Raw genomic sequence first — 14,200 nt, forward strand, 5'->3', positions numbered from 1 at the left:
CACACCTATGGTCACTTGATCTTTGACAAGGGAGCTAAAACCATCCAGTGGAAAAAAGACAGCATTTTCAACAAATGGTGCTGGCACAACTGGTGATTATCATGTAGAAGAATGCGAATTGACCTTGCATTTCTATAGTCCCATTGTAGACTTCCCTTGTGGAGCTGGCAGACAAAGTGAACACCTCTTCATGTAAAATATGTTGATATGAGAATTCCATCACAGAATCAGAAAGTACCTGAGCATGCTCATGGGGTATTTCTGTCAGGAAATTGACCATGTAAGTCTTTGGTATTTTGAACTGAAAATTCAGGGTCCTCTAAGCAGAGAGTAATAGGCTGTTCTAGTAGGAATCTGGGAAACTTTAGAACTGAGAGTGATGGGCATACAGAAGTCCAGCTCCTGGGGTTTCAGAGAGCAATAACTTAAGTAACTGGGCTAGAGGTCATTTGGATGAGACTTTGGCAATGAAACTAGATACTTTATTCCCATGTGCTAAGAGCTGACTTGAGGGTAAATCTTTTTACAAAATGACAAATTTCTTTGGTAAAGAAAATTTCAAAACAGTATAACTGAATCTGGGACATGTTTATTGCTTATTACTGTTAAAGAGTTCTTCAGTGAAAAAGAGAAAGTGGGGTAGAAAGCAATGTAGAATAAAAGGAGTGTGTATTTGGAAGCTTCATGTTTTGGCCATGGTATATTGAATGAAAATATTTTCAAGAGTTTAATACTTTTAAGGAGAGATCTATGGATCTTCTTTGGAGAGTGCCCTCAGAATAAGATGCCACCCTAGGAATGCTCACCACTTGAAAGGAGAGCAGTGTTTTGGTTTCTCCCTCCTAAGTAGCCGTAACTTCAACCTATAAAAGCTGCAGCTAATGTGTTGGGATTGGGAGAGCATCCATCTAAAGCAGCTTGTTGGACTTGGCAGTGCTTCTATGGCTTTTGAAGCAGAAGAGATACAAGTGTAGATTTATGCTGCATGGATTCAGAAAGCTGCGGATGTCTGGCATCATATGACTGTGCTGAAGTCACTGTGAGACAGCCTTGAGAGGCCAAGAGATCCTAAAATTACATTGTATATAGCTTTAAATGTTAAATTTGGGTTGCAGTGGACCTCAAAATGTTAGGGTCACTCACACCTATGAGACATCTGCCAAGGAGAGCTCAATACAGGAAGTAAAATTGGTCCAAGATGAAAAATACATCTTCCAGGCAACAAAGCCAAATATGTATTGATGCTTTTCTTGTGAATAACACACATTTTAAATTTCCTTAACTTAGGTCTCTCGCACATGATTTGTGTACATCTCTATGATTCTATTAACAGACTGTCCCCCAAAAAGAGGAATTAATTTTGTGCAACTTAAATTTTCATGTATGTGACACTAACTTAAGTATTATCATATCACATAATCACTGGAAAAATCTTGAAAGAGGCTAGAATAATAACTACAAAACAGTGTACCATTAAGTGACTGGTATTAGAACATTTATTTAGAACTATTTCTATGAGTTCCTTTAATGGTCATATAATTTGGAATCTGTAAATGTATCACTTTTAATTTTTGAAACTAAAACCTAAATATCTAGTGGCATTCCTATTTATTTGAACAGGTATGCATGTTTAGCTCTGCATGGATATCTATTCAAATAAATATCTAAAATCCAAAATTCTACAATGTTATCACCAATAATTCCTATTGATGCATTTTCAGGTGTTTTATGTCCTGACATTTTTCTGTCTTGTAGGAGTTATCATTTAATTGTTTCCCTTTTAAAAATATCCTTTATATTTCAATCTATTTTCTTGAACATAATTGACAAAAATAGGAAATTTCTATCTTTATTCTCTTAAAATCTAAAATTATGTACAAATAAATATGCAAATAAGACCTATTCTTTATGCATAATTGCCACGCTCTCAGGTCGAGTCAGCATAACAGGTTGAGGCTTGAAAGCTACTCATGAGGCAAAAGAGTTTCACAGAAACTCGCTCCTGGAGTCTGGCGTTCTCTCTAACCCATACATTAATTTTCCATTCCCGCATTAGTCTAGTGTATGGATCCACGTGCTCTCTTTTAGTATTATCCTATTATAAGTGCCTTTTAAGATTGAATTCTGACATAGCTAAAGCCTTCCGCCAGTGTTCTAACAGTCCTAGAACGTCCCTGAGCAAGACCATGGGATTGAAATTCAGTAAGAATTCTGCTAATCAGAATAGCCTCTGATACTACACTACCACTTTGAATAAAATCTAAGTCACTCCCTTACACAGGAATTTACCATCACTAAGGAAGAAGGAAGTTTCAGACCAAAGAAGAAACCAGAATAGATACTTAGAACTATAGCGGAGTTACACCCATACACACGTATCTAAAAATGGCCTAAGGGGAAGGTGAACTATACAATAGACTAAAATAGGAACTCTGGCAAGGGCTCGAAGCCCTTGACCCTGGCCTTTAAGATTAGTGAATCTTAGGTGGAGCCCTTGTTGTTCCCAGTTGTTAACAATAAATTCTATCCCAGGTGGTTCCCGTTAGACCTTTTGTTTGCATTCCTCTGTTTTATGTAAGAATCCGGTTACCTCTTTGTACCTTGGTATGTCACCCAACTTCCTTATTGTCTTCTGCATAAAAAGTCTGATGCTCAACTTTACAAAATACATTCAGATCCTACACAACCTCTCCTGTGTGCATCTGTCTGTCAATTCATCCGACACTTTGTCCACCCTTGACTAGAGACCCGTTCCACTCAGACAAAGGGGCCCAGCGGCACATAATATTGAGACATCTCTCACTCCACATTTAAGACTATATCAGCTGTGTGTGCCTTAAGTTAAGGATAAGTGCATGCTATTTAGCAGCGCTCTGAAGTAGAAATATTTCTGTTGTCCTTTAGATTGCATGATGAGTTTTGGTTTGAACTTTATCTTTTGCTATTGAGTAAATCAATATGCAAATACATATCTAAAAATGTCCGACCTCACTGTTTGTCTCTTTCTTTTGAATGAATCAGCCAAAACCGTTCTCTTGGCTTAGGAAAAGTGCAGTTCATTATTCAGCCTAAGAAATCCTGTTTTTACTCAAGTGAGGTGATCAAATCTCAGAAACCTGAAATAGAAAATACAGAGGTGACCATCAAGCAGTGAAAATTGTAAGTGATTAAAAGATAGTAACTGATGAAGAGACATTCATTAATACTTTTAGATAAAGAAACTGACATAAAAATGTGAGAAAAATCAGTCCATTCCCTACACTTGAATAGAGTGACAGAGATTTTAGCTCAAGATAATATTTGTTTTTTTTTTCAGCCACAGTGTACTCATATACATAAAATACATAAATAAATCTTTAAAAAGATAATATTTGTTTAAAAAGTTCATGTTCACATCCATTAAATTATTTAAATTCCACTATGGAATTATTAAAAATGGGAAAGTTTAGAAAATAATGTTTATTATTTTATAATTTTCAGTGAAAATATATGAGCCAGGAGGCAAAAAAGAGTTTAAAACATTTAAACAGTTATTTTGACAGTATTTAGAAAAATATATTATTCATTAACCATTGAATTAATTATACAATAAAATTATAATGTTTTTATTCATGGACATATGACTATGGTAAACATTAAAATGCATAATATAAATAAGCTTAATATTCATTTCCATATGTACTTGGGCTACTCTCATATGCAGAGTTTAGAGGTAATAGCATTTCTAAATTATCTGTAGTAACAATGATTCAGTAATAGTATAAAGAAAAGCAATATACTAAAACCTAGGAAATCTTAAATAAGAAAGTTAGTGTTTCTATATCATTTTTATTGAATCCTACTTATAATTTTCTATATTAATATTTCAAAATTCTCTACAAGATAATAGCAAACAACTAAAGCAGCATATTTATCTCAACTGGCAAACACATTAAATTCCAATTAATTTAAGCTTTTATTGCATAGTTTGTACTACATTCTTAGATCTAAGTCTTTGTGTGGGTTTCAATGTTTTTGAAGCTCATCTAAACTAATTTAGGAGTTATATAATTAATATCTTTTCTTTTCTGTCTTTATCTATACTATACCAAATAAATTATATAACAAATGCTTCTAACAGTGCCATGTACTGGATCCAAGTATTGTAAGGAGGGGTCTTTTGCTTTTATTTACAAACTTTTCAGCCCACACTGATCCTTAGGTATGTGACATCACACAAAAGTATTCCTAAAAGGCATTTCTTATCCATAGAGCTACTTACACTGATACATTTTTACAGATGTAAAATTTGATACATTTTACAAATGTATCGTGTCATAATAATTACAACAGACAATAAATAAAATGTATAAATGTAGGTATTTATTCATTCTAAAGTTGTTATATTTGAGGACAGTCAACTATCTTATCCATGTAAGTAAAGAGTATACATTGATGTTTAAGGAAGGTTTCTCCAACTCCTCCCAAAGTTATCCATTGAGGTCTTAACCCTAATATGACTCGGTCAGTAGAGTTGCACTTATAAATGTGGATAAATTATGAGCAAAGATCATACAGTGCCTGGAATGAGAGTTTCTATAAAAAACTCCAGATGCTGTCCAGTCCTTTCCATGTGAGGTTCAATCTGAAGGCACTCATTTATTTATTTAATTTTATTTCTGTGCTGATGCATTTTCTAAACAAAGAAAACTTTAATTATACAGTTAATGTTTCACTTTAAATTGATTAGAGTTGCCAAAGGCAAGTTTGATTGGGGGAAAAAAAAAACTTACCTGGCTTAACTAGAGCTGAAGAACAGTGTAAGTATTTTTGTGCTCAGTCCAAATAGCTACTGAATCACATTTAAATTCAATTCTATGTGACCTTCCTTTATGCTTTATATTTTACCATTTGATAGACATAAAATTATTTAGTGACCTGATTAAATTCTTTTAAATAAATGAATCATCACTTCAAAGTTGACAAATATTTCAGAAATGAGATATATTTATATTTGAAACTAACAAAAACAAGTTACATAGTTATAACTAATATAGATCTATCTTTATTACAGTTATAATTAGCAAAGTAATAACTTCTAGTATAAAATATGCCTGATTCCAATTTTAAATATGTATTTCATACCTCACTAAATGAATCACTATACTTTTCTGCATGATCCAAATACAGGCAACCTATTTTTTATTTCTATCATTTTAATATTCAAGTTAAAATAAATTTTCAAATTAGAAGTATATAAATTACTAACTTTATTAGATATGGTCCAATACTTTCAGAATTGAGAGTATATGTGTTCAGCATTCAGTCTTGTGTGATAATGTAATATTGACCTTGATTTGAAGCTGGCATTTCCAAAGCTTAGGTAAAGGTATGTAAGGAGTGGAATAAAAATTGTAAGATGTGCCCTTTCTGTCTTTCTTTCTTCAAAATTCCTTCTGACCTAGGTATAAGAGCTTGAAATTGTAGGTGCATACTGGGTCTTGAGAGTTCATACTTGCCTGATATTATAGAAATTTGTGGGAGCAGACGCTTTCAGAACATTTGTGAACAGCTTGATGATCATTTTACAAAATGTGGAGAGCCTTGCCATGAGCAATCGCCATTACAAGATGGTGCTGGCTTCCGCTGTGCCCAACTAGTAAATAAGCCTTGTGCGCAGGCGTGAGAGTGAATTCACGCCAAGTCACTGCCCATCTCGGGGCGTAGTAATGAGGTGATGGGCGAGCAACAAATCAGGTGCTGACACGCCAAGCTGAGGGCTATATAAGCAGCACCATTTTCCGGGTTCTGGGTCTTCCCTCCTGAAGAAGCAATAAAGCTTTTGCTGCAGAAGAATCTGGTCGTCCGAGTGTGTTCTTGCCGGTGAGAACAATAGCTCGGGACAACAAAAGTTTTTAAAATAAAGTATTAATAAACATTAGCAAATTAAGCATATCTCAAATTTATTGCTTCTTACTTATCTTAATTTTTTAAAAATTCTCATACACATTCTTTAGGTAGTAAAGACTATTTCACCTGTATAATGGAAGAGTTCTTTAGTCCTCAGTCCATCTCTGTATAAATCAATAGTCAATGATATCAGGATGAGCGCTTGACATCAAATATAACGGAATATGTACACAAATGAAATTAAAAATCATTTTTACTTTGTGGCCTATTGCAACAATACTAAGATGATTATTAATACGGAGTCCGCTAAATTTGTGAAGGGTCCTTTGCCATTGTTAATGAATAGATATAAAAAATAAGGCCATATTTTCAAAATATCCAACGAGGATTACAGTATGAAGCAACTGACCATTCATAGGAGCAATGTGAGTTCTAACGTGCATTTTCTTATGTCATTTTCATCTCACACAGGGAACTCAAATGGAACCAGGAAACAAGTTTAATGTGTGAAATGTATCCATTCACCCACAAGTGTGTTAGCAGCAAATGTTAATCAGATGAAAAAAAGGCATTTCATGAGAATTTCAGAAGTATGCCTCCTTTAAAACAAACATTAGTATATATTTATACTTTTTAAATTTGATGCCATATAGACATGTCAGTAAAGTTTATAATAAATTTGTGTGAATATGTACAAGTTAATTAAATGGTTTTTGGTTGTCTGAGAAACAATTTGTCTGTGTAGAAGTGGCTGTCCTAGAACAGTCTCTGAGACAAGATTCGCCTTGAGATCTGCCTTCCTCCAGAATGCTGGGATGAAAAGTGTGTGCTATCAATGTGCAGGTAATCAAGTAAAAATCATGTTTATCTTTCCTGACATTTGGCATTGAATGTGTGTTATTCTTAGGTACTAATAGTAGGAAACACTTACTAATGACTTGGAAAAAATCATATCATCAGCCAATTAGTAATAGATTTACTGTAGACACAAAATACAATATCCAAAAGTTCTTCTGAATAAATTTATTATGAAAACCCATGTTACATGTATTCAAGTAATTTATTCTAAACAGAAATGAATTATGACATACTCTACATCATCAGAATGACATTCCAATGCCATTGCTGTTGTTATGGTATTTAATCATTATGGACTTTTTAAACTCCAGAATCCAGTGTTGAGGGAAATATGAAGACAGCCTGGAATAGAGTTTTACTGAATTCATTGGAAACATGTGTGTATATGTATATAAATATGTAATATATATAATGCATAATAATACAATATTTACATGACATAACATTAAATTACACACACATATACAGAATGTATAACTGACTATAACTGTGATCTTTAGTTGCTAAAATTTATCATAGATTTATCATTCCCCATAGACCCTAAATACCATACTTCCAATCTAGTGCATTACTACTACCAGGTATTCTAAAAAGCTATTTATTTTCTTATATAAATAGATTAATTTTTAAATAATACATGTGTGAATATATGTATATATTGAAGTATATAAAATATACATGTTAAAATATTTAAATATTTCAAGGCAAGACTACAAAATAGAATATGAGCCTAGTTTTGTCTACATTCCAAAATATATTACTAAAATTTAGAATTTAAATTAAAAAAATAAGTCAATTCTCAGACGCAAACAATGAGAAAATCGTTAAAATATAGTATTTTATTTCATCAAATGGCTCATTATAGGGAATATATGTGGATACACGTACAAACATACAGATACATTTTTAATTGCTAAAATAATCATTAGTGACCTATCAGTGAACAATACTTTTGCTTGCACATTCTTTTTTTTTTTTTTTTTTTTTGGTTTTCGAGACAGGGTTTCTCTGTATAGCCCTGGCTGCCCTGGAACTCAGTTTGTAGACCAGGCTGGCCTCGAACTCAGAAATCTGCCTGCCTCTGCCTCCTGAGTGCTGGGATTAAAGGCATGCGCCACTGTGCCCGGCGTGCTTGCATATTCTTTTACTGAAAAACATTTATTTTTATTTCATTTTAATGTGCTATCTGGTGCTGTTGAAAATAAGCATTATACAAATCATAATCTTATAAGTTGGTTCACAGTACTATGTATATGAACTATGCTTTTCATGTAAAATCCTGCCTTCCAATGGTATAAGGGAGAAACAATTAGAGATTATAGCAGTCCCTTTGTATCCAAACTCAGGCTAATGACTAGCATTCTGATAGTAAAACGATTGAGTTGCACATTTGGGTTGAAATGGCCTCTTAGGCTTTTTAGCCAATCTCCCTGAAAGCAGGAGAACCAATTTAATCATGCAGTGTGAAGAGAGTGACAGACGAAAGCGATCAGTCCTGGGAGATCTGGCATGACTTGAAAGACAAAATCCATCACAATGAATTAAAAGCCCAATGCGAAACAGAAACAGACAGCAAGGCCTGATTTACATGTGTGTTTTAACAGAGCGTGGATAGAGACTGCTGAAGCCATTGATGAGAAGCACAAGTTGGCTATACAGAAAGACTGTCAGGTCTGCCCAGGCACCAGAAACAAAGCAATAGACAATTAAGTCTGGCATGTAGATATTAAACATTTAGACTTCAGTGTAAGTTGTAAAACATTTAAAATGAAGGAAAGCTTAGACTCAGCACTTTTAAGAGTTTGAACTTCTTAAGATTCTTTGAATCAGTTTTAAATGTCATTATAACATTCTTGAAAAATAAGTCACAGTTTCACATAAATTACAGAAGGCACATATTAAATGTGTACAAACACTTAAAATCCTTTAAATGAGATGGAATCATTGTAATATTATCAAAGAACCATTCATCCATGCTAACTTACTATATAGAGCTTTATTTTCAGACAAGTCTAATACACCGGTGATCTGGGAATTAGAATCTCTTTCTCTCTTCCTTTCTTCCTTTCTTCTTTTCTTTCTTTCTTTCTTTCTTTCTTTCTTTCTTTCTTTCTTTCTTTCTTTCTTTCTTTCTTTCTTAATGGATAAGTTTTTTTTTTTAATTAACATTCCAAATGTTATCCCCTTTTCCAGTTTCCCCTCTGAAAACCCCCTATCCCAATCCTTTCTCATCCTGCTTCTATGAAGGTGCACACCCACCCACCCACCTACTCCTGCCTCCCAGCCTTGGCATTCCCCTACACTGGGACATTGAGCCTTCCTGTGACCAAGGGCCTTTCCTCCTATTGATGCCCAATAAGGCCATCTTCTGCTACATATGCAGCTAGAGCAATGGGTTGCTCCATGTGTACTCATTGGTAGGTGGCTTAGTTCCTGGGAGCTCTGGGGAGAGGGTGTCTGTTTGGTTGATATTGCTGTTCTTCCCCTTCAGCTCTTTCAGTCCTTTCTCTAACTCCCCCTTTGGGGATCCCCATGCTCAGTTTAATAGTTGGCTGAAAGCATCTGCCTCTATAAAATTTATTTTTAAAAAATTTTTCCTAAGAAGTCTGCATCAGCTCCACTTGGTAATCTCTAGTTCTCTCTCCCTGTCTCTCTGTCTCTCTCTCCCCCTCCCTCCCTCTCTGATTAGTCTCATTGTCTTCTTCCTTTTCTCTTTTGACTCTTGTTTCCTGAGTTGTAGTTCTGAGTTACAGAATCTTAGAGTAACTAATTGTAGTGTGGTTATTCACTGTCCTCTGCTGAAGATAGAAATGGAAAAGAAGATATCCCAGCTGAGCCTCAAATGTAAGTACCTGAAATAAATAACAAAACAAAACAAAACAAACACACGGTTCTCTTGATACCGAAGAAGCTAATTAAGTGGCTATTATGCATTTCTAGACTTAAGTTTCTTTTCATAATTTCTGTAGTGTGCTTCAATTCTTAAATAAAGCAAAGAGTCTCACAAAGGGGAGGGTAGGAAGACAGTAAGAAGTGTAGGCTAGAGATTTCTGTTCTATCATTACTGTACTATTGTCATGACTCTAAAGATCTCAGGGACTCACAACTGGCCCAGGTACAGAAAATAAAAGGATGCTTACCTCTAAATGGAACATATATATCGTACTCCACTGATACCTCTATTGGGGATCATTGTGCCAGAGAGAGTGAAAGGAGTGTAAGAGCCAGACGTAGTGAACAGCTACAAGGGAACTGTCTCTTTTGGACACAATAGAGCAACTTCTGATAGTGACTTCAGACTCAGATAATTTCTCTAGGTAAAAATATTTAGCATTAGCACTGTAAAAGCCTCTTGATAAAATTATTTCTTTTATTAAAAAAAAAGACATTTTCAAAATCATATGTGAAATGAGGTCAAATTCTTGAGCTAAGGGTGACATATATAGACAGAGCTAGTGATGAATAGCTAAATAAATAAATAAATTGAAGTTCAGGAGTCCGAGACACATAAGATAATCATGAGGTTTTCTCTTTGACAAACTGGTGATGGCTATATGTAACTAAAAGGTGAGTTCATTAAAGGCATTGACATTGTTTTATTATTTATATGCTTTTACACATATACATACATATATAGATCTTCATAGTTAGTTCATAGTGGATAATAAATGATATAGACAGGTAGATAGATAAATAGATGATAGATGCTTGAAAACATATAGATGTATAAAGTATAATTTGACAGTTATAAGCTTGAGTTTTTGTACAATTTGGAAGGAAAGTATAATTTTAATGGGTTAAATGTGAGAAATGAAGGATGTATTAATTGAACAAAAAACATACTCTGTTATTCTAGGCAAACCAGATTTTCTTCATGTATAATACTTGAGGGAAATCAGGGATGTTGCTGTATGTGTTTAGAAAAAATGTATGTGAATGCAATTTTAATCCTTTCCAAATTTGGAGTCTTCTAGCCATGTACTAGCACAGTGGGATTCTGGCAAATGTCACAATTAAAATTTTCAACTAAACAAGCTGATCAGCAAAAGTGTGAGTAGCTCATGGTATAAATCTAGATAACAAACTTTAAAGCAGCACAGAGACTATAGATCTATATAAGAGACTTGCCAGCCATTTTAACATCATCTCATTTCATTATTTTTCACATACATTTTCCCCCATGGGCTGCAATTTTCCGTTATAATTAGCCGTAAAACTCTTCAAAATAATTGCTCGAAGACTCCCGCCTCATTAGGAGGGTTAGAGAGGTGTGTTTAAGGAGTTGTTCTCCAAAGATAAAATTTCTAGGTGAGACTATCTTAGCAAATATAAAACAGGTAAAACAAATATTAAAGGATAATAGTTTTAATGACAGTTTTTGTGTTGTTCCTCTGTGACTTAGGACCAACAGTGGGTCAAAATCCATAGAGGGAATGCACATGGACTTTCCACTATCTGGGTTCACGCCCATTTTTTCTCAGTGTGATATTAGTTTTATTCCTCTAATAGAAAATGATTAGGTGTGAATTCCAAGCTGGGAGCTATGTGCTTTGCTATCATAAAGGTCTCTATGTGGCAATAGAAAATATTTGCTTTGGCCTAAGGGTTTTCTAAGTGTTATGAAGGCTTAAGGAAACAGACTTTTCTACAAGGTTGAGGGTTTTATTTCTTCCTCGTGGAGAGAGAGAGAGAGAGAGAGAGAGAGAGAGAGAGAGAGAGAGAGAGAGAGGTCATCGGTGTTCTTTTTGTTTTATATTCTAAGTATGCTCATGCAGATTCCACTTAAAACAGATGGATTTGTTCCTGTGCAATGAGATGCTGATGCATTTGATTTTAGTGCTGCATATCATACTGAACTACTAACAGATGACAGCTTAAAATAACACACATTTTTTATTTCACACATTATAAGGGGTCAGATCTGGTACAATCTGATTCTCCTGCAGAAGTGTCTCAGAAGGCACCAGTAAAGCTATTAGTGGGATAGTATTTCCATACAGAGCCAGAAAGGATTCTTCTTCAAGCTTGTTTAGGAGATTGGTTGACTTTGGTCCTCTATCTATGTGTGTGAATAAGGATGCCCTTTTCTGCTAGATGAGCAAGAGGCTAATTGAAGTCACAGAGAATACTGCAGTTTCCTGTCCCTGAGAGAGACTCCCAGAGGATCAAGTCAACTAAGAGAGCTTTACATATAACCCAAACAGCTTCATCTCTCTTTAAATTAACTCAAATGCTTGTCATCTTAAAAGTAACTTAAGGGGGGGTTTCATTTGACTCATCATTTGAGAGTTTTCTGTCTATAGTTGTATCTTATCTTTGTAACTTTAGCAATGTGAAGAGGGTGCTCTGAAGTGTGGCAGGGCTTGTACCATCTCATGCTGTGTGGGAAGTTAACTGAATAAGGAAACAGTCTTCCTGTCAAAAGCATGACCTGAGTGACTAAGGTACTTCAACTAGGATCCACTTCCTAAAGGTTCTACTGTCTCCAAAAGAACCTCGCATCTTGGTGAGCAAATATTGAATTCATAGGCCTTTAGAGTATGCTACAGATCGTATATCATTCAAGTCTGCTGATTCATTCATTTCATTTCATATGACAGACCTCCTCTACTTTTCTTCCTTCCTCATATTCTTGAGTACAGGATAATACACAGGTGTGCTATTTACCTTGTAGTTTGAACTAACCATCTATATTTTAAAAATTGTCTATATACACATTTGTGTTTATGTTACATAGTAAAAATTATAAGTTAGACATAACTTAAATTGGTTCTTGCGAAACACTAGCATGGATCACACTCCTAGCCTCAAAATTAATATAAAAATCAACCCAAAACTTAGAATGTTAAATCATTTGGGTAGTAAAGACCAAGTTTCTAGATTAGGCTTTTCTGTTGTTATGATCATCAGTACCATTCCAAAGACAGTTACTCCCTGACCCATGAATAACCTTTGAGAACAAATAACACTCTCACTCTGTAAGGTTGTAAGTGTTAGATTCTTTGGTTAACAAACACCTTTGGTTTACAGGGAATGCTGATGGTTTTGGTCCTGACAGGATCTCTGCTGATCCCTTTGCATTACATCATTCTAAGAGAAAGCTTCAAGTTGTTCCATTGATTGGGAATATTTCGTCAAAACAAGTAGGTCAGTTTATGAATTCTTGGTATGCAAGTGACAGAAATTTTACAATTAGAGATATCAACTAAAAGCAGCTGGAATTACCTCTTTGAGAATCTATGTACCTGTGGTAAACATGAAGATGCAAGCACAGGCCTTCAGAAAAGCAAAGGATAGATTAAAGACTACACAAAGTGTTGGTAACTATAAAATGGAGAATCAGTCCTTAGAGTCATAAGCCAAAAGAACCAAAATTCAAGAAATTCCCCTGAAACTGGCTGCATTATTAGAATCCAAGCGAGATGAAGCCTACTAGACACCAATTAGTGCTTCATTAACTCTTTTATTAATTACAGTGTATGATGATGGAGAAAGCGTCATGGAATGATTTCCTGGAGCTGTGATGCCTTCAGAGATACATCTATTCATGAAATCCATGTTCTTTGAGACATATGTGTTGCTGTAAAAAATTACTATAATCCCATATTTTTTAAAACATTCAGTTGCCCTGAGCCTTGTCTCCTGTGTCAAAGTTTTGATTTTGTTGCAATGATTGTATAGATTATAAATCCCATGTTTGTCCTCAGAGTGCATCAAAATGTCAGGGACTGACTTTTATGGAAATGGTACTGATTATTGTACAAATAGACAAGACTAATTGAGAAATGATGGATTTTTTTTGTTTGTTTGTTTTTAATTGGGTATTAATTTCATTTACATTTCCAATGCTATCCCAAAAGTCCCCTACACGCTCCCCCACCCACTCCCCCATCTACACACTCCCACTTCTTGCCCCTGTCGTTCCCCTGTACTGAAGCATATAAAGTTTGCACGACCAATGGGCCTCTCTTTCCACTGATGGCCGACTAGGCCATTTTCTGATTCATATGCAGCTAGAGACAAGAGCTCCAGGGGAGTACTGGTTAGTTCATATTGTTGTTCCCCATATAGGATTGCAGATCCCTTTAGCTTCTTGGTACTTTCTCTAGCTCCTCCATTGGGGGCCCTGTGATCCATCCAATAGCTGACTGTGAGCATCCACTTCTGTGTTTGCTAGACCCCGGCATAGTCTCACAAGAGACAGCTATATCTGGGTACTTTCAGCAAAATCTTGCTAGTGTATGCAGTGGTGTCAGCGTTTGGATGCTGATTATGGGATGGATCCCCAGATATGGCAGTCTCTAGATGGTCCATCCTTCCGTCACAGCTCCAAACTTTGTCTCTGTAACTCCTTCCATGGGTGTTTTGTTCCCAATTCTACGAAGGGGCAAAGTGTCCACACTTGGTCTTCGTTCTTCTTGAGTTTCATGCGTTTAGCAAATTGTATCTTATA

Source organism: Mus caroli, chromosome 14 (genome assembly GCF_900094665.2).
Source record: "Mus caroli chromosome 14, CAROLI_EIJ_v1.1, whole genome shotgun sequence".
NCBI lineage: Eukaryota > Metazoa > Chordata > Mammalia > Rodentia > Muridae > Mus > Mus caroli.